Source organism: Phacochoerus africanus, chromosome 15, assembly GCF_016906955.1.
Source record: "Phacochoerus africanus isolate WHEZ1 chromosome 15, ROS_Pafr_v1, whole genome shotgun sequence".
Taxonomy (NCBI): Eukaryota; Metazoa; Chordata; class Mammalia; order Artiodactyla; family Suidae; genus Phacochoerus; species Phacochoerus africanus.
Genome location: NC_062558.1, coordinates 131,840,904 through 131,863,246, shown reverse-complemented (window position 1 = coordinate 131,863,246; position 22,343 = coordinate 131,840,904). Strand labels below are relative to the sequence as shown.

General features: G+C 39.9%; 1 protein-coding gene across 7 annotated transcripts in view; it reads left to right on the top strand.

Annotated features, from left to right (window-relative positions):
• ATE1 (arginyltransferase 1) overlaps positions 1-22,343 on the top strand; it is a 163,803-nt gene that overhangs the window by 57,572 nt on the left and 83,888 nt on the right. The window lies entirely within an intron of this gene.

Below are 22,343 nucleotides of genomic sequence, written 5' to 3'. Positions count from 1 at the left end.
TTTATGAGCCGTGCATTGATCAGGGAAGAGCAAAGGACTTGCCTTGTACTGAGCTTCATGATAGTGCAGATGCTGTCCTAGGTGCCCGGTTCACCTTCTCATCTCAGCCTCATAATGGTTCTGCAATTTAGAACTGAAACCCCCCCCCCCCCCAGTGATAAAATTGGAGGTAAAGAAAACCATTTGATCATCAGAGAATCAGATACGGATGTGAACTGTGGTTGGTTGCTGAGGAGTTACTTGGAGAAGATGGGAGAGGCTTTGGGAGAGGAGTAGGAAAGAGGAAGCAGCCCGGTGTGTGGAGAGACATTGAGAGACATTGGACTTCATACCAAACCTGGGGTTAAGATCCTCTCTTCACTTTGTAGCCATGTGACCTTAGGCAGTCGTGACTTCCCTAAGGCTCAGCGTTCTTATCTTTAAAATGCAAATAATAATTCTTGCTCTCAAATGAGGCCTTGAACATGGGCCAGTTTATAAAGTGCTAGTCAGGTCTTCCTCGTATTTCGTGTTCTCCTCTTCAGCCCTGCACGGCGAGACTCTGTCCCTGTCCTTCCCTTTGCTTCTATCGTTCTTTTTGCTCTGTGTCCCCACCCCCATTCCGACACTCTTCAAATCACATCCTGCTTTAGGTCGAGCCGAGAGGCGGTGGCCTCTGCCAGGCCTCTCTGACTGCTCCACATGGAGGCCGTCGTTCCCTTTTCTGTTTCCAGGTTGCCTTGTGTGGTTATTGAAGCTGCCGTTGCAAGTGGCCCAACCTGGCACATTGACACCTCCTGGTGGCCAGTTTGAATGATTGCCAGGGAAACTGACCAGATCAGAGGGGGTAGCACCATCCTGGTTTGGTTACGTTATCTAAATATCCAGGATCAAAGGGGAAGCAAAGTTGCATAGTGGAAAGATTCTGGGCTTTGAAGTAAGAGATACTCAGGTGGCTCTTGAGCAAGTCGTTTTATCTTTGAGTTAATCTAAAAACGGGGATAAGAAGTTCCTGTTGTGGCTCAGTGATAACAACAAACCCAACTAGTATCCATGAGGACGAAGGATCAATCCCTGGCCTCTCTCAGTGGGTTAAGGATCCAGCATTGCCTGAGCTGTGGCATAGGTTGCAGACGTGGCTTGGATCTGGTGTTGCTGTGGCTGTGGCTGTGGTGTAGGCCGGCAGCTGTAGCTCTGATTCGACCCCTAGGCCTGGGAACTTCCATATGCTGCGGATGCGGCCCTAAAAGGACAGAAAAAAATAAAAATGGAGGTAATAATACTTATTACAGTATTCTTAAAGTGAAATGAGATAATGTGTGGTAAGCACTGAGCACAAAGCCTGTCATGTAGAATTTTAAAGTTTAGTGTAAAAACAATAAAAATTAAAACTATTCCATAAGAAACTTGAAGACAGTATGAACGCTGTAGTCTGTCTTTAGTTGATGAAGCACTTTCTAAGCATAGAAAAATGGGAAGTATCACAGAAGGAAGGGTGGAAATCTTAGATTTGATTCTGTAAAAAAATCTATGATTTGGTTCATGAAAACATAGTTAAAAGGCAATTTGAGGAAAGTGTAATAAAAAGATTACTATATGTAACACAATGATCTCTTAGAATCAGTTCTTAAATGTACTGTTTTCTTTTGCATAATATTTGGTTGGATTTTATCAGCTAATTGATCAGTTGAGATACAAATTGTAATAAATATCTTTTAAAATATTATAAGTAATCGAAGAAATGCAATTTCAAACAGCAGGTATTTACAGTTTTTTTTTAACTGTCAAGATAGCTTTTTTATTTTTAAGTGAGTGTTTGGGAAGATATGCTGAGATGGGATGTTTTAAACTCCATCCTTTAGAGATCTTACAGAAATTCAGATCTGCGGTTGAGTAATTCTAGGCTAGGAATCATTGCCAGAGAAATAAAGATGGGGAGAAAACTTCCATAAATATGTTTGTTAAGTATTATTTATAATGGCAAAAATAATATTTAATAACCTAAATATTCAAGAGTACAGAAAGGTCATATACATCATGGTGTGTCCAGCCTTATTGATAAGCTGGACTCTCATTTAAACAAGAGCTTAGAGGAGTAACCAGGAATAGGGGTTTTGAGCAGAACACCCTATAGCCATTAAAATGGTGTCATGCATATATGTTAATTAGTATATCTTGATGAATAATAGTGTAAAATACTTTTGCCTATAGTAAGATATAAAAGCTGGATACAAAATTATGCATGCAGCTCTCAATTTATTTATTTTTTACGGCCACACCTGTGGCATATGGAAGCTCCCAGGATCCAATCTGAGCCACAGCTGCAACTTATGTCACACCTGTGGCAACACCAGATTCTTAACCTACTGCACCAGGCCAGGGATTGAGCCTGTGCCACCACGGAAACAATGCTGGACCCTTAACCCACTGCACCCCACGGTGGGAATTCCAGCTCTCAATTTAAAAACCATTTTTTTTTTGTCTTTTTGCCATTTTGGGGGCCGCTCCCGTGGCATATGGAGGTTCCCAGGCTAGGGGTCTAATTGGAGCTGTAGCTGCCGGCCTATACCAGAGCCACAGCAACACCAGATCCGAGCCGCATCTGCAACCTACACCACAGCTCACGGCAACACTGGATCCTTAATCCACTAAGCAAGGCCAGGGATCGAACCCGCAACCTCATGGTTCCTAGTCAGATTCGTTAACCACTGAGCCACTAGGGGAACTCCTTAAAAACCATTTAAACACACATGGTGTTCCCGTCGTGGGTCAGCGGTTAATGAATCTGACTAGGAACTATAAGGTTGCGGGTTCAATCCCTGGCCTCGCTCAATGGGTTAAAGGATCCGGCGTTGCCGTGAGCTGTGGTGTGGGTCACAGACACGGCTCGGATCCAGTGTCGCTGTGGCTCTGGCATAGGCTGGCAGCTAAATCTCCGATTAGACCCCTAGCCTGGGAACCTCCATATGCCGAGGATGCGGCCCTAGAAAAGACAGAAAGACGAAAAAAATAAAATTAAAAAAAAAAAACCATTTAAGCATACAGAAATTAATTAGGAAGGAGATAAACAAAATGTTAACTTTAACTACAAAATGTTAAAAATTGTTTTACCTCTCTTGTGCCTTCATGAAGGAACCACATGGGAACAAAGAGCTACTTTGGTATGTTTTTCATAATGGCCCTTGTAGTCAGTGTTTGACTGAGATGTACATCGGGGAAATCTCCCATTACTGTAGAAATGTCTAGTCCTGGAAAGAAAGGGGCCGCCAGGAACTTAGACAAAGGGAAAACGCTGATAATGCTTAAGCCTGGACTCTCATTTACGTCAGAGCTTAGAGAAGTAACCAGGAATAGGGTTTTTGAGCAGAAGGCAGTTGGGCTGGATTTGCTTACCTGCCCAGTGAGTAAATGAGGAGGCTGGAGCTTGCTGTCTGCTTCTCTGGGCAGAGTAGCAGCATGAAGATACTGCCAGACAATGACAGAGATGCTTTTAAATAGACCTCGCTTCTCTCAAATGTAAGCTCAATGAGAGGGGACTGCTTTCCTTGCTCCTTGTGTTTCCTTTTATAGTTGAGTACCACATGGGAAGCACTGAATAAGTATTTGTCAAATGAACGAATAAGTCAGCTAGGCAGAGCTAAGGCTGAGAGTAGCAAGCTTTTTTTCCCTGTGATTTGGCTGGACTCAGGTAAAAGCCCACAGGTCTAACATTCATGTTTCAGTGTGGTTAACAGTCTCTCTTCCCGACTTAAGGTCAAGGACCTTTGTCTTTTTTCATCTTTGGATGCTCTCAGGTATAAATAGGGCTTAGAGTGGTACCAACCATATACCTAGAGTTGTACCGAACAAGTATTTTTTTAAAATTATATCTTATCTTTCAGATTAAATATTGGGAATCTTTGTTAGGGCTTTAATCTTTGGTGAAAAGTAGAAGGTAAAGTATCAAGATCAAAGTTTAGATGGTTTCTGTCATTTACTGTCTGACCTGCTTTCTCTGTTTAAGGATCTGGAGTTGTTTTTTACCTGGGCTAAATTGCTCTTTTTTCTTACTGAGTTTATGGACATGGAGGAGGCGAAAGAATCAAAATTAAAGGTGACCAGTGTGCTTTTCTTTTCTTGACATGTTTGGGAAAGACCGTGAAGGGCATTCTGTTGATATTTTTCTAGCCCAGGATTTCACAGGGTCACATGGTGGCATAGTTAGTGGCTACTGGCCCCAGATCACCAGCAACGTGGAGTTCAGGATTCTGTTCCTCTGCTGACTCAGAGGACCTGGGAGCCAAGGCTAAGCCAAGGTAGGAGAACGTTGAGGGTCTCTAAATGTTTAATTTTGCCATTAAGCTTATGTGTTGGTTGGAGAAGGAAAATTGCAAACATGGTAAATAACTCAAATACCTTACCTAAGTTGGAAAAAAAGAAAACTGTTTCAGGTAGAGACAGTAAAATACATGAGATTTGCAGTTGAAAATGAAAGAGACTTGAAATTTCATTCTGCCCTCCTAAACTACTGTGAATGAACTATGTCCCTTTGTTGTAAGTCCTAAACGGTTAACTGCCACATGAATCGAACGAAATTGTCAGGTTATAGTAATTACATCAGTAATTTGATCTGCTGTCATTTGAATGGAGCCATGTGTGGAGAGTTGGTTACTTCCCTCTGTGGGGCTGACCCTTTTACATTCCTGGGAGATGAAGACTAATAGAGCTCATTAAGCTTTATGGGGAAAGAGCTTTTATCACCTCGTCAAGTCAGGCAACATATTTCCATTCTAGTCCTAATTTCGCGTGGCTCTGTAGCTGCTGATGTGCATGTGCCTGCGAGGTTTCCATGAGCTCGCTCCCTTACAGACATTTTTATTGACGTTTCTAAGTCGGAATTACATTTTGCATGGCACCACCTACACATGTCTTCAATTAGATGTAAGTAAATAAAAGGGATTATGTATCAGAGGCTCAAAGATTCTTGAAATTCTCAAAGTCAGATGTTGCTGGCCATCCAGGAGGGTGCAGTCTCCTCCTCATCTTGGAGGTAGAGAACCACAGGAGAGGCATTTGTCAGAGAAGTTAAGCCATGTGGGAATGTGGGTCGCTCAGGATTCTCTTCAAGGATGTCCTGTTCATTCCAGATCAATTAAAATCTTCATTAGCACTTACCATGATAATTTCTCAAGAAATTAGCACCTATAGAATATGGGTGTGCATTGCTTAACTCTGCTTACATTATTTTGATTTTCACAGAATGTCTATGACGTAGTTATTGCCAGTGTCCTTATGAAGAAAGTTGAGCCTACAGAGGTGGTTGAGTTCCATATCATAGCTGCTAGTATGTGACAGCAGTATGCTATGTGAGTCTCTTACATGAACCGATGCCATTTGAAGGAAGATGGTGATAAATTTGAGGTGTGCCAACCTTGGCACGGTTAATTTGGGGTTGGAGAGATCTTTTTTTATGGGCGCTGTCTTATGCATCATGTGATGCTTAGCAACATCTCTGACCTCTACCCAAGAGATGCCAGTTGCACCCTTTCCCCTGAGTTGAAACAAAATGTCTCCAGATTTTGCCAGCTATCCCTAGAGGGTAAAACAGCTCCCTGTTAAAAACTACTGCCTTCGAGCAGCCTTAACAATAATCCAGTAGTGATGAGAGTAGCAATGATAACACATTTTCAACCTCATAGAAGGTGGGAAAAAGGAAAGGTGAACCAAGAAAAAGTGAGACAAATAGAAAACTAATAGTAAAATTGTCCACTTAAGCCTGACCAAATTGATTATTATATTACATATAAGTGTATATGTAAACCAAAAATCTGCAGTATGGAAATATTTTACATCTATGCTGTCAAAAACATGCATGTAGCTAGTGGTCATATATAGCCACTGAGCTCTTTATGAGCTGAGTTTAAATTTTTAAAAATTTTAGTTGACTTATGCAATTACATGTGGCCAGTGGCTGTCCTGTTGGGCAGTACAGGTCTAAACACTCCAGTTAAAAGTCAGAGATTGTCAGACTAGGTAAAAGAAAAAAAGGAAATTCACCTTAAACACGAAGACAAGAATAGGTTAAAAGTAGACCACCAGAGTAAACATTCCATGTTGGTACTCATCATCAGAAGGGTGAGTGGCCGTCTACATAGCTAACAGAATGGGCTCTCGCCGGAAGGGAAGGTGGGCGTTTCATAATGAGAAAATGGTTCGTTCATCACATGAAGACAGTCGTCCAAAATGTGATGCACTTAATAACAGAACCTCAAAACACATGAAGCAAAAACTGCTGGAGCTGAAGGAGAAACAGTCAAATCCACCGCTGTAGTTGGAGACTTCAGGACAACTCTCAGCAATTGATAGAACAGTTAGAATATTACGAGGAATATAGCAGAAACTATCACACAGTTCTACTTAGTTGACGTCTATTGAATGCCATACCCAACAGTGACAAAATGCATATTTCTTCAAGTACACAGGTACATTCTCTTAGAGCATATGCTATACCACTATACAAATCTCAGCAATTTAAAGATTGACGTAATCTCTGATCAAAGTGGAATTAAGTTAGAATCAATAGCAAAAAGAACTGTTGGGGGGGTAAAGTGATTAGATGGGTGTTTAAGAAAAATGAATCCATAAAAGAAGAAATGCCATATAAACATTGCTCTAGATGCCACAAAGGTGTTGGATAAATTTCGGGCTCTAATGTTGATAAACTTCTTTTTTTATTTTATTTTATTTTATTTTGCTTTCTTTAGGGCTGTACCTGTGGCATATGGAGGTTCCCAGGCTTCTGGTGCAGTCAGAGCTGTAGCTGCTGGCGTACACCACAGCCACAGCAACACCAGATCCGAGCCACAGCTGCGACCTACACCATGGCTCGTGGCAACGCCAGATCCTTAACCCACTGAGCAAGGCCCAGGATTGAACCTGCATCCTCATAGACAACTAGCCAGATTCGTTTCCTCTGAGCCACTACCGGAACTCTAATAAACTTCTTAAGTCATAATAGAGTAATAATAAATAGCATGTCTATGATTTAGAAATACTGTTTTTATTATATGCTGTATAACTTATATTGTATTATGTTATGCTATATTATGTTGATATTGTATGATTAAGATGTGTTTTTGTTTTGTTTTTTTTAAGGCTGTACTCATGGCATGTGGAAGTTCCCAGGCTAGGGGTCAAATCAGAGCTGTAGCTGCTGGCCTACACCACAGCCACAGCAATGCCATATCCAAGCAGCATCTGCGGCCTACACCATAGCTCATGGCTGCGCTGGATCCCTAACCCACTGATTGAGGCCAGGAATCGAACCTCATCCTCATGGATACTAGTCGGGTTCGATACTGCTGAGCCACAATGGGAACTTCTGTATATAACAATTATTATGAACCAAAAAAAAAAGAGAACTGTTACAGTTCAGCCATCAGAAGACAAACAACTTGGTTAAAAAAGGGATAAAAGACTTGATTATGCATTTTATTGTGAAGACACAAAATGGCTGATAAACAAATGAAAAGTGTTCACGATCCATTAGAGAAATGCAAATTAAAACTGCAGTGAGATATTAACATAAACCCACTAGAATGGCTGTAATCACAAGAGAGTACCATGTGTTGATGTGGAGAAATTGGAACCCTCATGCATGGCAGGTGGGAATGTCATAGGGTGTCGCCACATTTCAGCAGCTCCTCAGAATGTTAAACACAGGGTTATTGTGTGACGCAGCAGTTTCTCTCACAGGAATGTACCTAAGCTAAATGAAAATACCTCCAAACAAAGACATGTGTTTGAATGTTCATGGTAGCATTATTCATAATGGCCAAAGGCTGATGAGTAAAGTAAAATACGGTATTTCTATACAATTTAATACTTTTCAGCAACAAAATGAACAGTTCACAATACACACAATACCCGCACGAACCTTTAGTTATTTTGAGACGAAAGAAGTCAGACACAGGAGTTCACCTATTGTGTGTTTCCTTTGTACGAATTATCCAAAAAAGGGGAACTGATAGAGTCAGAAAGCAGATCAGTAGTTACCAGGGACTTAAGAGGTACTACTGGGGGACTGACTGCAGATGGGTCTTTGAGAATTTGGGGACATGATGGGAAAGTTCTGAAACTGGATTGTGGTGATGGTTCCACAGTTCTATAAATTTGCCGAAAAGCACAGAATTCTGTACTTAAAATTGGTGAATTTTACCATATGTTTAAAGAGCCAGGGCCAGGGCAGACAGAGGTAACTAAAGGGGAAGCCCGATCCTTTCAGAGAGTGATTGTCAGTCCACTGTTAACTGAATACTCAGCAGTGCAAAGCTGGGCAGTGGCTTGGTCCACTGGGCAAACGTGGGATGAGTGCAGTTTGCTGTTTTTCTAGTTATGTGGGCTGGGAAACAGTTGCGCCGTTTTCCTGGTGAGCCCCGTGCTGTAGACCGGAGGTTGAATAGGTGAGGCGCTGGTGGCCAGAGGCACCAGGTGGAATTCGGGAGCCACATCCCTCAGGTCATTGGGATTGTCTTTTGACTGCGCTCCCTTTTTGTCGCATCAGAGGGCTGAGCGGTTCTGGTTGGGATTGGGCTGCTGACGAAGAACTCGTTGATCTGAAGACCTCATTCCTCGCCCTCAGTTCACTTCAGTGAGACTCGAACATCTTTTATGGAGTCAGGCTAGTCTTCCCCAGGCTCGCAGTGGCACCCAGCAGATGCTGGTTGAGTTGACAAATGAACTTATTTCTAATTAATTTCTGGCTATCGCACGATAGTTGAGCCAGTGTAAGCGGAACCGTATGTTTCGTAGTGAAATTATATCAGTTTTTCCTGGAAACTGTTCTCATGCGAGAAAAATAATTAGAATTGATTCAGATAATAAAAGAAAGCACACTGGAAAAGAAAACCAAACACTAAGTAGAAAAATGCCATAAATTTCCATGTTGAAGATTTTTCTGCATGGGACTTGGATTAGTTTAGGCATCTAAGTGCATCCAAGATATCTTTTTGCCAGGTCAGTCTTCCTTTAGCAAGTGGTGGTATTCATCTTTATTCCAGGATCTTTTCAGCTGTGTTAAAAATTACGGTCATCTGTGCCTTGACAGTTTGCATTGCCCATTAGATGTGCATGAATGCTTCAGAGGATGTTTGAATGGCCAGTTCTGGGGTGGATTAGTTTCCACGGGGATCAGTCTGGTCTGGTGTTGGCAGTTATTGAGTTCTAAATAAGAATATCAGTTTGGATTGTCACCATGGGACGTTTTTTCCCCTTTATAAGATAGGTTAGAAAACCGAGAGTCTCACATTGAACTGACATTAAGTAAGGGCTCGCATTAGGATAGTCACTCTAGATTTCTAGGGTGTTTGTTGTAGTGCTCAATAAATACGGTCTGATCTATAGAACTGAGTTTGGTATTCTGTTCTTTTTGCATGCTTAGTGTCTCACTAAAAGTCTTTTTCATGGATGATTAGGATTGAAAATAAAAAGGAAAATATAAGTAAAATACAAGGATGTCAAAGTAAATGACAGACTAATATTAGTTTTAATTGTTCTTAATTTTTTCCTATTCTACAGTAAAAATATGGAAATAAATTCATTATTTCTATCATGTTTTATTAAAAACATTTACTGTAAATCTTTCCTCAGCTACTTATGCTTAAAGTTCAAATTTTTGTCATTATAGTGCTCCCAGTTTTAAGTTGTAAGTGTGAGGGTAAACTTTTTTGATTCCTTTGAAGCATTTTCATTCCTAAGAATTCTGTTATTGAGAAAAACATTTCTTTTCTTTTGTCTATTTATTTTATTGAGGAGTTCTCATTTCAGTGGCCTGGATCACTGCTGTGGCACAGGTTCAATCCCTGGCCTGGGAACTACCACAAGATGTGGGACCTGGCCAAAATAATTATTTTATTGACTTGTAGTTGATTTACAGTGTTGTGTTAATTTTTGCTGTGCAGCAATGTGATTCAGTTATATATATATATAATATAAATATACACACACATTCCTTTTCTTTCTTTCTTTCTTTTTTTTTTTTTTGGTCTTTTTGTCACTTAGGGCTGCTGTGGCATATGGAGGTTCCCAGGTTAGGGGTCCAATTGAAGCTGTAGTTGTTGGCCTACGCCACAGCCACAGTAACATCAGATCCTAGCTGTGTCTGTGACCTACACCACAGCTCATGGCAACACAGGATCCTTAACCCACTGAGCGAGGCCAGGGATCGAACCCACAACCTCATGGTTCCTAGTCGGATTCGTTAAGCACTGTGCCACGACGGGAACTCCATACACATACTCATTTTCATATTCTTTTCCACTGTGATTTATCCCAGAATATCGAATATAGTTCCCTGTGCTATACAGTAGGACCTTATTGTTTATCTGTTCTATGTTTAATAGTTTGCATCTGCTAGTCCCAAACTCGCAATTCATCCCTCCCCAACAAGTCTGTGAGTCTGCTTCTGTTTCATAGATAAGTTTGTGTCATACTTTAGACTCCATGTGTAAGTGATACCGTATGATATTTGTCATTCTCTTTCTGACCTCCTTCACTTAGTATGGTAATCTCTGTGTCCATGCATGTTGCTGAAGATGGCATTATTTCATTCTTCTTTTAGGTCTGCATAATATTCCATTGTGTGTGTATATATATATATATATATACACATATATATATACACCCACCACATCTTCTTTATCCATTCATCTTGTTGATGGACATTTAGGTTGTTTCCATGTTTTGGCTATTGTGAATAAGGGCTGCTGAGAACATAGGATGGGGTGCATGTATCTTTTTGAATTATAGTTTTGTCTGGATATATACCAAAGAGTAGGATTGTAGGATCATATGGCAACTCTCTTTTTAGCTTTTTTGAGGAACCTCTATAGTCTTTTCCATAGTGGCTGCACCAGTTTACATTCCCACCAACAGTGTAGGAGGGCTCCTTTTTTTCCACACCCTTTCCAGCATTTGTTATTTCCAGATTTTCTAGTGATGGCCTTTCTGACTGGAGTGAGGTGGTTCCTCACTGTAGTTTTGATTTTCATTTCTCTGATAATTAGCAGTGTTGAGCATTTTTTCATGTGCCTGTTGACCATCTCTGTATGTCTTCTTTGGGGAAATGTCTATTTAGATCTTCTGCCCATTTTTTAGTTGTTGTCATTGTCATTGAGTTGTATGAGCTGTTTCTGTCTTTTGGAAATTAAGCCCTTGTCAGTCATACCATTTGCAAATAGAGAAATACATTTATTTGCCCTTCCTTCCTCCCTCTCTTTTTTCCTCCCTCCCTCCCTCCTTTCTTTCTTTCTTTCTTTCTTTTTTTTTTTACAGCCACACCTGCAGCATATGGAAGTTTCCCAGAGCCACAGGTCCAATTGGAGCTGCAGCTGCTGGCCTTTGCCACAGCCACAGCAACACTAAATCTGAGCTGCAACTGTGATCTACACCACAGCTCGTGGCGATGCCAGATTCTTAACCCACCGAGTGAGGCCAGGGATCAAACCCACATCCTCAGGAACACTGTGTTGGGTTCTTAACCTGCTGAGCCACAATGAGAACTCCAAGAAGTGCATTTCTTGATTTGTACTTTGGTTTAGTAAATTGCTGAAGTATCTCAATTCATTATGCTGAACAGAACATGTTGAGGTATTCTGATTGTGTTTTAGCATGGTGCCCACAGAAGGAACCTCCACTGAGACAAGCACAGAGCTAAGAGTTGGGATTTCCAGTTCCTTCTTGGCATTCTCCTAAACTGGCCTCATGACTTTCGGCAAGTCCTTTAGTCACCTGACTGTCGCTTTTTCATTTATAAAGTAAGAGTATCTCAGATGAAGATGTCCCTCAAAACTGAGTGAACTTAGCCAACATTTTAACATATTTTATAGCTTCTTTTCAGACTTAGGTGTTTTTAAACCAGGCAAATAAACTTCCCCAACCTACAACTTGCTATTTTTATAGCCCTTCAAGTTTTGTCTTTCGCTATAGTTTTACGATCCGAAGTAAGATGACATTTTACTTGGAGCAGTTCTACTTACTTTTTTTTTTTTTAATAAAAGCAAGCCTCATCCTATTACCTTGCGTACACAAATGTATGTTTCTAACAAAGTGATAACTTTTCGTTTTATAGAGAGAACTTAGGAGATGGGAAATTGAGAGCTACCTGATACATGTATGCATTTTAGCAGACTGAGAAAGTGCATAAATTCAAACATTACAGCATTACAATATCTTTTATACCTCGTCAAAGTGGCAAAGATCAGCATGTTTATTGACATGACCCAAAGATGTAGCCATTCTGTAGCATATGTAAATATGAAGGGGAAAGTATATAAAATTATGTTCATTGTTAGTGTTTATTCTTCTTCCGAAACTACTGAAGGATCCCAAAATTATTCATTAAATGTGTTGATTTACATCCACATTTAAAAATTTTAAGTGTCTTAGGAATTATGTTTAAGACAACAGAAAACATAAAAATATTGTCTGCTCAACATTAACAATCATTAGGGAAGTATGAATCAAAACCACAAAGACATACCACCTTTGCAACCCGTTAGGATGGCATCTATCATAAAACAGAAAACAATAAATACTGGCATGGATGTGGAGAAATTGGAACTCTTGTGCATTGCTGGTGGATGTGTAAAATGGTACAGCCTCTGTAGAAAACAGTATGGCGGTTCCTCAAAGAATTAAAACCAAAATTATCATATGATCCTGCGATTTCTCTTCTGGGTATACGCACGACAGAATTGAAAGTAGGGACTCAAACAGGTAATGTACCCCAGTGTTCATAGAAGCATTATTCACACTAGCCAAAAATTAAAAACAGCCAAATGTCTATGGTCAGATGAATGAATAAATAAAATGTGGCAAATACATACAGTTGCATATTATTCAGCCCTAAAAGGGAGGAAACTCTGACAGATGCCACAACATGGGTGAACTTTGAGGACATGATGCTAGATACACGAGGCCAGTCACAGAAGGGCAAGTACCGTATGGTTCCGCTCAGCTGAGACGCCTGGAGTAGTCAAATTCGTCGAGACGGAAGGTAGAGCAGCGGTTGTTAGGGAGCGAAGGAAGGAAGTAATGGTGAGATTCAGTGTGTGGTAATGAAGATGTTCAGGGCATGGACAAGTGACAGACAGCACCGTAAATACTCAATACCCCTGAATTGTACACTCACAGATGTTGCAAATGTAAGTTTTCTGTTACGTGTGTATGGCCACAATGTAGCAAATATGTTAAACTCTTGAACAGATTGAACCATTGCACAGATTTTCATTTTCAAAATGTTAATAAGCATTGCATAGGAATAGCGTTAACTTTTTTGATTAGTAAACCAGTGAGTAGTTTTGGAAGTTTAACTGTTCTCTTCATTACCTCCCCCAAGCCCTCATACATTCTTTTTAAAAACCCACTCATATACTTAATACTAATAAATCTGAGAAAGAACATCATTTTTTCTTTCTTAAAATTATTAAACCATTTTGATTTATCTTAAAAATATTTCTGAGCTAGCAGTTTCTGTAAGGAGTTTATTTATATCCTGTGAAGTTGGGGGATATTTGATTAATGTAAATGCTTACTTATTTCCGTAAATCAGTTTTACAGAGCTCCTCTAAATAAGAGATGTAACTGTGATTTTTTTTAAATACTCTCTGGGTGTAGGAAAATATTTCACATACAACAAGCTGTGAAGACTTTACTGAGTTTAGATTCACAAACTTGTAGAGAGCCTTTAGCTTCAGGCTACAGGTCGGAAGTAAACACAGAAACTCATCAAGGACTCAAAGAGCAGGTCTCCTTAATTGATGGAGCTCACAAACAAACAAACAAACAAACAAAAAACCCGAAACCAAACCCAAACCAGATTCTCTGTCTTCTCTTAGCCAGCGTCCATCCAGTAAGGACCATCATCCATCATCCGTCCAGTAAGGACCTTGAACCAGATTCAACGAGTCCTTCCAGTACTGGGGATAACTTACCCCATAGGACATAAATAGGAGCACAAACCTAGCAGAGAGGTAGAAAAAGACTTAGAGAAACAGCAGTTAGAGCTCTGTTACTACACAGGAATCTCTTTGAGAGTTAAGAAAAGACACACAAGATGAGACATGCTAGGCTTAACATACTTGGAGGGCACTTAACACATACTTAGGTCCATCATGTGAGTTAGTTCCCTCGCGCTTCTCAGTGGATGACCTCCGAAACTGTTAAACTCTAATTTTCAAAAAGTTAAAATCAATACCTTCACACAAATAGAGCATGAGCACATGTCAAATTTTATTTGACTCATTAATTAATATAAGAACCAGTAAGACATTAGAACTGGTGCAGTGCACATTTGTTTAACACACACACACACACACACACATATACATACATATCTGCAAGCAGTATATTAGAAGGTTGAGATGAAATTGTGAAGTTAGATAAATACAACTGGTTATTATTGTCTTACAAGGGCATCAGACTGTAACCTTTTGGGTTATTTGTTCCACTGAACAAAAGTCTACCCCAACTAAATTGAAAAACAACCCAGTCAGTAGAAAATCAAGCCCAGAACTATACTCAAAGAATAGCCAAACAAAGTAATTTCTTTGGCTTTTATCAAACTTCACCTATTAACCACATATTTATTGCTTACTAGTACTTCAACCTTAGATTTTAAAACACTTTTTTGATTATACATTTAATGTTATTAAAAATAGATTGTGTTTATTAAAAAATACAGAAAATTAGAATAAGAAATTGCTCAAAAACTCTACTGACAACAGTATCAGATATTTTTCCATCTTTATAAGTTTGTGCGTGCATGTTACGCACACACACATTTTTCATATACTTGAGATCATACATTCCATTTTAAATTGTTATATTTTTATTTTATTTATTTATTTAGTTTTTGTCTTTTGCTTTTTAGGGCCGCATTCGCGGCATATGGAGGTTCCCAGTTTAGTGGTCCAGTTGGAGCTGCAGCTGCTGGCCTGCACTACAGCCGCAGCAATGGGATCTGAGCCACGTCTGCGACCTGCACCATAGCTCACAGCAATGCTGGATCCTTGACCCACTGAGCGAGGCCAGGAATTGAACCCGCAACCTCATGGTTCCTAGTCAGATTCGTTTCCGCTGTGCCACGACGGGAACTCCTATTGTTGTATTTTTACTTGGAGAAATGTTTTAATGTTAGAAACTGTTTACTCAAGATTTTAATAACATGAACTATTTCTGTAACTCATGAAGTTAAAAAACACTATTTTTAACTCATGAAGAACAATTATGTAGTAGTTAGAAACTTTTTACTCAAGATTTTAATAATTACTGCATAATCGTTCTTCATGAGTTACTATATTTAATTTTATCTTACAATTTTATTTTCATTTGATTCTTTCTCCCCAGTTTGGAAGTGAAGAGAAGTTGTATTGCCGTGAATGTCATTGTCTCATTTAATATGAGCTGACTGGAATTTTCAGGTTAGGTGCTACTGAGTATTTTTTATTGCGATTACCAGCAGAAGCTGAGGTGGGCAGTGTAAAGAGTTTGTTCCTCTCTGATGACTGAGTAATCTTCACCAACTTAGGGGTTCCAAAGAAACTGAGGCCTTCGGCTGCTTACCTAATAAAGTCCTATCTTGCAACCTGAGAGAGTTATGGAAATAGGAAGAACAAATGAATTTTTGCTAATCTGCAGGCTGTAGAAATTATGTCATTTATATTACTTAGTAAAATTGTTTTATATATTTCCTTTGTGCGCAGAGGAGATGTTGCTTAAAATAGAATAACAAATATTGTTACTTTGGCGTGTACTTTTCCCCCCTTTTTAAGGGTCATTTAAACTTAGTTGTCCTTGGATTGAAATATAGGGGATGATTGAAAATGATCACATTACAATAAGCTGGCGTAGACTAAAATTTTCAGACTAAAATTTTCCACATTATGTAATTTCTAAATACATGTAACTAAGATAATTGAACGTTTTGAAGGTTATGATCAGTAAGTTTGGCTTGTATGATATAAAATGGGCTGTGAAATACTGATATCTCGTGTGGTATTAGTCAGAGTCCTTGCAAAGAGAAAAGTAACCTCAAAATGCAAAATAGTCCTTGCTGGTGAATATTAGTAGCTAAACCCATCAGGTGATCTTTCCAACTTGTTCAAGGCTATAATTGTCTTTCCAGGAGGGGAGATTTTGCCAGGGGAGCAAGGACCCATTGAATGGCAGATGCTGTTCCAGTGGAGTGTTCTTTGGTGGGAACTACTTGTCCCACCAGCACATACTTTCTCAGAATTTGCCCTTAAAGTATCTTAATTTCACATACTTCGGACATTAGCTGGAAACAAAGTTGGAGTCTTTTCCCAGGTGGACTGTCATTATCTCTACCACACAGTATAGCCGTGAACCAGGAAGAGCATTAGTTTTGGTGGACATCTTTAGTGTACTAATTGCCTGCCAGAAAATTAAGAATTGGTTGCATCCAGTTTTAAAATCACTTTTACGAAACTATGTGATGCACTAACGTCATTCTTACTCTTTGCGTTTTCCAAATTGATTCTTTTTTAAATTTGTTAATTATACTATTTTGAATTTTTAAATTTAGTTTTTGGGTCTTTTTGGTTTTTTTTTTAATCATGTAAATGTTGATGCTATAGTGGTTTAGCACACCTTTGGGTTTCTGTTTTTAAAATGCATTTGAAGTTTATTGCAGTGTTTCATAAAACTCTTAACAGAAGGCAAAAGAGTTGCAGGAAGAAGTTATTTTCAAACGATGGAGACTTCTAATCAGGTTCTTTAAATGAGTACCTTTAGTGACTTCTGTAAAGTGTTTTTTTAAAAAATCAAAACACCCGTTGTCAAATAGTAGATTTTTGTGTGAACAGATGAGATTTAGGAGAGCTCCTTTTGGATGCTTTGGCAGGGAGAACCCAGGTCCTGCTCTCTAAAGAAAGCCTCAAGACTTTCACTGTTCCATTCCTCGAACTCCCCTAAGTCCCCCAGTGCCGTCCCTGGGGCCTGGAGTGTGACTCCCCCTTTGCCTACCCCTTGGAATCTTAGCAGTGTCTGTTTTAAGCATGACTGAGGCATGTGGAGGCAGGTGGGTCAGGAGACAAGGGCACTTTATCAGAGTAAATATACACACATTTTGGGAGCCATTTAGCTGGAAGCCTAAATTGGCCCATTAATATTGATGTCATTTCTACATAGTACCTTTGGTATTGTACCGCCCAGCTCATTAATCACAGAAGCCATGCCATCCGTCCCCAGCATTTAAGACATGTTTTTTTGAATAGCTAGTGGTGAGCTTTATTGTTGTATTTTTCCTGTTATCAGCTAAATTCTTGAGATTGAGGAACTGGTGATAAATAACTTTGCTTATTAATTCTTTCACTTATCCAAAACTGTGTACAAGCTGTGGGCATGAAAAAGAAAAACTATTAAGTATTGCTAATAACATTACTGACTTCTTTGTGAGGAAATTAAAGAGAGCTGCAATGAACTTTGCTATTAAATGAGGTACTGATATAATTTCATAGACGTAATCTTGTAGATTGTGTCGTTCAGATCCCTTAAAATGAAAACTGACTCAAATTTGTTCACAGTCTGCACGGTGCTTTTATTTGTATGTTGTCATTTATTTCTCACATCTACCTTTGAGAGTGCAAAGTAGTATGATTCCTGTTTTAAAAATGCAGAGATGGATACTTTTTTTTCCCCTGTCTTTTGACCTTTTAGGGCCACACTCGTGGCATATGGGGGTTCCGAGGCTAGGGGTCTAATTGGAGCTACAACTGCCAGCCTATGCCAGAGCCACAGCAGTGCCACATCCGAGCTGCATCTGCAACCTACACCATAGCTCACGGCAATGCTGGATCCTTTAACCCACTAAGGGAGGGTAGGGATCGAACCCGCAACCTCATGGTTCCTAGTCATTTATGCTGTGCCACTCTGGGAACTCCAGAAATGGATACTTTTAAAATAAGTTAACTTATTGTCTTGCTATGGTAAAATAGCTAGAAAGTGTACAGTGTGTGGAGTTAGGACTCAAATCCATATTTCTTGATTCCAAATCCTGGACTTCAGTCACTATAACCTGCTCCCTTTCTATTTGCAGTTTACAATGCATAGACTCCTTCTTCCCGCTATATTTAAAAAAGACACTTACATGAGTGGCTCTCTAAAGTGTGGTCCTGCAACCCCCCCTGGTAGTTCCTGAGGCCATTTCAGGGGCTCCTCAAGAGTTAAATTAGTTTATCAGCCTTTTTCACTCATTCTCTTATGAGTATATGGGGATGTTTTCCAAAGGCTACATGATGGCATCACATTAAATGCAGCATATGGAGGTTCCCAGGCTAGGGGTCTAGTCGGAGCTGTAGCCACCAGCCTACACCAGAGCCACAGCAACGTGGGATCCGAGCCGCGTTTGTGACCTCGCTCAGTGGGTTAAGGATCTGGCATTGCCATGAGCTGTGGTGTAGGTCACAGACATGGCTCGGATCCCGTGTGGCTGTGGCTGTGGCGTAGGCCGGCAGCTACAGCTCTGATTCAACCCCTAGCCCAGGAACTTCCATATCCCTCAGAGCAGCCCTAGAAAGGGCAAAAAAAAAAAAAAAAGTGATTGGATATAGTGCCCTGTGCTGATTGGATATAGTTCCCTGTGTGCTGATTTCTGATTTTATAGATTTAGTTATTATTCTTTCTGTTTTTATCTCCTTACCTCTCCTTCAAATGCTGAGTTGTTTCCATGTTTTAAAAGTATTGTGTTTGAGGGAAAGAAAACTCTATTATGGCAGTTTTATGTCAGGTGGAAGGATGGAACTTAGCAGAGGTGTCTGTGATAGACAGACATTAGTCATGCTAGTTCTATCAGTCATTGTATGGTTTTAGATACGTGGTAGGCACTGACTTTTTTCAGGATTTCCCAGCCAGAAGTGAGTGGTCTGGGAACTCTGGCTGTTCCAGCTGCAAAGAGGGTTGAGGGAGTCAGTATTTCAGCTTCACTTCCAATCCAGTTTCCACCTCTGCTGAGTCCTTACTGAAAATCTTGAGAGTATTGATTGGCTTACCAAATTGAGACTAGGAGAGCATTGTTAACCAGTGCTGATGTCCCAGGTGTAGTTTTAGGAAAAAAGCTTCTTATCTCCCTGTACTTGGAGCTTCTTCCACTTCTGAAATCTTTTCTTTTTTTTTTTTTTTTTTTTAAGTTAGGTCAGTGAGGACCCCAAAAAGGAGAAAAGAAAAGCATTCATATTTTAACTGTCAGAAAACATGATGGAAAGAAAAGTACAGCAAAGCAAGTTTTAAGAAAAAAAAAATTTAAACCATGCATTTAAAACACTTTGTTTTTCATGCTGCTGTATTTACTGACTTGGCTATACAAAGGATATTTGAAAAGTGAGTTTATTTAAATGTGTTTAAAAGTAGCTGATTTTCTTATTTAGCATTGACTTAGTGGCTAGGAGGTCAATCTCTGTGTAATTTAATAACTTGGTGGTTTTATGATCCTTTTATTGCTTAGCTGACTTCTGGATTTCCTGTTTCCTCAGGCGATGTGATGGTGGTCAGAGTAGACAGTTATATGGCGTATTTTTTTCTTAAGTAATTAAAAAGCAGCCAATTATCTCTATAAAGTGCTCTGCAGATGGGGCAGACCCCACCTTTCACACGAATTGAAAAATGGGATGAATGCATGTGCTTAGGACAGACTGGTCAGGACTGGCCTCAGAAGGAACTGGTGGAGTAACTGGAAGCAGGTTATTAAATGGGAGGTCCAGGGAAAGAGAGAAGCGGTGAATGCTGGAAACTGAAAAGGAAACTGCCGTTTGAAAAAAATATTTAAGCTGGTACAGCAAGTAGGACTGATTTGTATTTCGGGTTAACAGAATATATTGGTTATTTATTGAGAATATGCTGTTGAGTCTGTCCACACTTACTATGTCCTTAGTAAATGCATTTTTAAGTGAATGAATAAATGAATACACTCATTCAAGTTAGTGGGTCCTAGAATGACACGCTAAACTGAAATCGCCGAAGAATTTATGCTTATTTCAGAATCGTCCAATTCGCTTTGACTTGGAGGTTTTCTGACATTTGACAGGCTCCCCACTTTACATATCATGAGCTGACAGTTTTTCTCTGTCTCTGTCACTGCACTGGTTGATCTCCTGCATGATTATTTTTATTTTTATTTATTTATTTAGTTATTTTTGTCTTTTTGCTATTTCTTTGGGCCGCTCCTGCAGCATATGGAGGTTCCCAGGCTAGGGGTTGAATCGGAGCTGTAGCCACCGGCCTACGCCAGAGCCACAGCAACGCGGGATCCGAGCCGAGCCACGTCTGCAACCTACACCACAGCTTACGGCAACGCCGGATCGTTAACCCACTGAGCAAGGGCAGGGACCGAACCCGCAACCTCATGGTTCCTAGTCGGATTCGTTAACCACTGCGCCACGACGGGAACTCCATGATTATTTTTAAAGACAGGGAGTTTCATTCCTGTGAGCCTCAAGGTTTACATTTAAACGATGGTTTCATAAAATTCAGTCATGTGCAGGGATTTGTTTATTTTTATGACGTAGTTGGAGCAATCTCATTTCTGAGACAGGTGATTATGCTTCAGATCTATTAGCAGTTTAGCATATTGGCATTAATTCAGGTGTTGTAGTTATACCAGCTTGATATCCTCTCTGTTTTCCTTTTGGAAAGCACTTCTCTTTGTTTACCTGTTCTACCTGATGTACAGGCTTGTCAGTTTTTCTTTCATGGATTGTGCTTTTTTGTGTTCTATCTTAAAACTCATTGCCAAACCCAAGGTGGCAAGGTCACCGGGGTTTTTTCCTATGTGATTATCTAGAAGTTTCACGGTTTTGCATTTTACATGGTCTATGACCCATTTAGAGCTATTTTTTTTTTTTGAAAGATGTAAGGTCTATGTCTAGAAATTTGCTTTTTTTTTTTTTTTTTGATGTCCAGTTGTTACAGCACCATTTGTTGTATAGACTGTCCTTTCTTGAACTGTCTTTTGTTCTTTGTCAAAGGCCAGTTACTTATATTTATGTGGATCTGTTTCTGGGTTCTATATTCTCTCCAGTTGTTTTATTTGTTCTTTCACCAGTGCCACACTTTCTTGATTGTTGTAGCTGTAAAGTAAGTCTTGATGTCAGATTGTATCAGTCTTCCACCTTTGTTCAGTATTGTGTTGGTATTCTGGCTCTCTTGCCTTTCTATGTAAACTTAAGAATTAATTTGCCAATATCCACAAAATAATTCACTGGGATTTTAATTGAGATGGCATTAAATCTGGAGACTGACTTGAGAAGAATGGACATCTTAATTAAAATGGAGTATTTTCCAATCACTTTACATCTTCTTTGATTCCTTTTGCTAGAGTTTTGTAGTTTTTCGCATATGGATTCTGAGTATGTTTGCTTTATACCTAGGTGTAATTTTTTTGGTGATTTTGTAAATGGTATTATGATTTTTTTTTTTTTTTTTTTTTAGGGCCGCACCTGTGGCATGTGGAGGTTCCCAGGCTTGGCGTGGAATCAGAGCTACAGCTGCTGGCCTACACCACAGCCATAGCAAAGCTATATACAAGCCGCGTCTGCAACTTACACCACAGCTCACAGCAATGCCGGATCCTTAACCCAGTGAAAAAGGCCAGGGATCAAACCTGTGTCCTCATGGATGCTAGTCAAATTTGTAACTGCTGAGCTGCAATGGGAACTCCTCGGTACTGTGTTTTTTTTTTGTCTTTTGTCTTTTGTTGTTGTTGTTGTTGCTATTTCTTGGGCCGCTCCCGCGGCATATGGAGGTTCCCAGGCTAGGGGTCGAATCGGAGCTGTAGCCACCGGCCTACGCCAGAGCCACAGCAACGCGGGATCCGAGCCGCATCTGCAACCTACACCGCAACGCCGGATCGTTAACCCACTGAGCAAGGGCAGGGACCGAATCCGCAACCTCATGGTTCCTAGTCGGATTCGTTAACCACTGCACCACAACGGGAACTCCCTGGTACTGTGTTTTTAATTTCAAATTCCAGTCATTGCTGGTATAAAGAGGAGCAGTGACTTGTATATTAACCTTGTATCTTGTAACCTTCTTGTAATTGCTTATTAGTGTCAGTTTTTGTTGTTGATTCTTTGAGGTTTTCTACGTAGTATGTTATGCATAACTTTGTGAACAAAGTTTTATTTTTTTCCTTCCCAATCTGTATATAATGCTTTTTATTTCCTTTTCTTGTTATTACACTAATCAGGATTTCCAGTGTGATATTGAACAGGAGTTATGAGAGAGGATATCATTGCCTTCTTCCCAGTCTTAGGGGAAAAGATCCAGTTTCTTACCATTAAATATGTCAGGAGCTCCTGTCATGGCTCAGTAGA